The following is a 2595-nucleotide window of genomic DNA, read 5'->3' on the forward strand; positions in this document are numbered from 1 at the left end:
TAGGGAGGAAATGCAGAATTGCGGCACAAATCTAAACGGCTCGACTAGGCTCGTGATAGTCGGTGTATAGCATCATGGTAGGAAAAGCCATCACTGTGCGAAATTGTGAGGTCACAGGTCAAAGGTCAGTGGGGACAGGGCAGAATTTTAGACATATTTCTGAGGAATGGTCTGACGGAGCGATTGAAAACTTTTTGTTTCAGCGGTGAGCTAGCATTTTTATGGCTTTATTGAAAGGACCATGAAATGTCCCTTCTGCTGACATGCGAAGAGTAAGTGTCGGATAACCTTTTGGACCTCAAGAGGAGGGTTAAACTTGGATTTGTTGACTGTTCTGTTAGAAAGAAATTTGACTGCCGGGTTTGCTAGTAGATCTATACATGCCCTGGATGTATGAGGCTACAATGTCACAGTGAAATTTCAAAAGCTAAATTTGGTTAAAGAAGGTGTATGTTCTTAAATCGGTATAATTCTATGTCATTCTGTACTGTCAGTATGTTACATGTAACGTATGCCACTGCCAGTGCTGCTGCCAGTGCATGTGTTGGTGCAGTTTTTGCCTGCCTTAATTGTGTTACAGGTGGCAGCTCTCTATTGCAATTTGCAGCCTGTAGGCTTGCGTAGGTAAATGGATGAGTGCCTTACCTATTCTGTCTTGCAAATAGTTGTTGCTACTAACGTATGTATGGGAGCTTTCCATCTTTAATCTGAAGACACTTAAAACGTATAGCGCCTCTCTCTCTTTCTCTGACACATACACATCCCATATCACTCTCTACTGTTTAAAGCCAGGGTCCTACCATCCCATATCACTCTCTACTGTTTGAAGCCAGGGTCCTACCATCTCATATCTCTCTCTACTGTTTGAAGCCAAGCTTCTACCATTTCATATCACTCTCTACTGTTTGAAGCCAGGGTCCTACCATCCCATATCACTCTCTACTGTTTGAAGCCAGGGTCCTACCATCCCATATCACTCTCTACTGTTTGAAGCCAAGCTTCTACCATTTCATATCACTATCTATTGATTGAAGCCAGGATTCTACCATCCCATATCACTCTCTACTGTTTGAAGCCAGGGTCCTACCATCCCATATCTCTCTCTACTGTTTGAAGCCAGGGTCCTACCATCCCATATCTCTCTCTACTGTTTGAAGCCAGGGTCCTACCGTCACATATGACTCTCTACAGATTGAAGCCAAGGTCCTACCATCCCATATCACTCTCTACTGTTTGAAGCCAAGCTTCTACCATTTCATATCACTATCTACTAAATGAAGCTAAGTTCCTATCGTCCCATACCAGTCTCTATCATAAACCATGTCTTTATACGTATGTAGATTTTTAAAATTTGTATCTCAACTCGTTCGCTCCACGTGATAGTAACTGCACTTTCTTACTGGCAGTATGGTCGCGTCTGTGTAAGCCTATGGGCATTACCGTGCGTGAATAATAGCTAATTAATTAGACTAATCGTGCGTTAATAAACTCGAAATTCACAGAGATGATAGCTAACACATGTGTCATTATGTATGTAAAATTCTAGACACGTAACTCAAATCGTTCGTGCCATATGATAGTCAATACACTTGCCTGCCGCGTATAGCAGTGCGTATATATGCCTATGAGCGATACCGGGAGTTCATATTTGCTAATTATTTAGGCTAATCGTACGTCAATAAACTGAAAACTCACAGATTATGGCTAAGACATGTGTCTACAGGCATGTAGAGTTCTAGAATTATAACTCACCTCGTTCGCGAGATATGATAGTTAAATACACTTTCCTACCGGCCATAGGCGCATGCGTATAATAGCCTATGAGGGATACCGGTCGTATACATTTGGTAATTAATTAGACTAATCGTTCGTCAATAAACTGTAAATTTACAGAGATTATAGCTTACACATGTGTCATTACGTATGTAGAGTTATAGAAACGTAAATCAAATCGTTCGTGCCATATGATAGTCAATACACTTGCCTGCCGCGTATAGCAGTGCGTATATTAACCTATGAGCGATACTGGGGGTGAATATTTGCAAATTATTTAGACTAATCGTACGTCAATAAACTGGAAACTCACAGGGATTATGGCTAAGACATGTGTCTACAGGCATATAGAATTCTAGAATTATAACTCAATTCGTTCGCGAGATATGATAGTTAAATACACTTTCCTACCGGCCATAACCGCATGCGTATAATAGCCTATGGGCGTTACCGCGCATACATATTTGCTAATTAATTATTATTAATTATTGTTATTATTATTAAGTATTTTTCCAAAAAACCTGATCGATCGTGTTATCTGTTTTAATTTACTACGTATTAAAATGTATATGTAGACAATTTCAAGAAATTACTTCAGTTTTGTATTTAAAAACGTAACAATGACGCTTCTAGGAACTAATCACACAGCCCATGTAAATATCAATCCTAAATTACCGGTATCGATTAGTGACGCTTAAGATAGCAACATTAAAAGAATAAAAAGCGAATGATAAGAATAAACTCAAACACACTGTATGTGCACGCACGCGTGTACGTGTAGGCACGCGTGTACGTGCGCGCATGTGTGTACGTGCGCGCATG

General features: G+C 40.2%; 1 long non-coding RNA gene across 1 annotated transcript in view; it reads left to right on the top strand.

The window, feature by feature from the left end:
• Positions 1 to 1708, top strand: part of LOC106815389 — a 22376-nt gene extending 20668 nt beyond the window's left edge. The window contains exon 3 of the long non-coding RNA XR_001394739.1: positions 1698 to 1708. This is a non-coding gene — a long non-coding RNA (uncharacterized LOC106815389). The remainder of the gene's footprint in view (positions 1 to 1697) is intronic.
• Positions 1709 to 2595: the final 887 nt, after the last annotated feature.

The sequence above is a fragment of the Priapulus caudatus genome, unplaced genomic scaffold (assembly GCF_000485595.1).
Source record: "Priapulus caudatus unplaced genomic scaffold, Priapulus_caudatus-5.0.1 Scaffold1103, whole genome shotgun sequence".
NCBI lineage: Eukaryota > Metazoa > Priapulida > Priapulimorpha > Priapulimorphida > Priapulidae > Priapulus > Priapulus caudatus.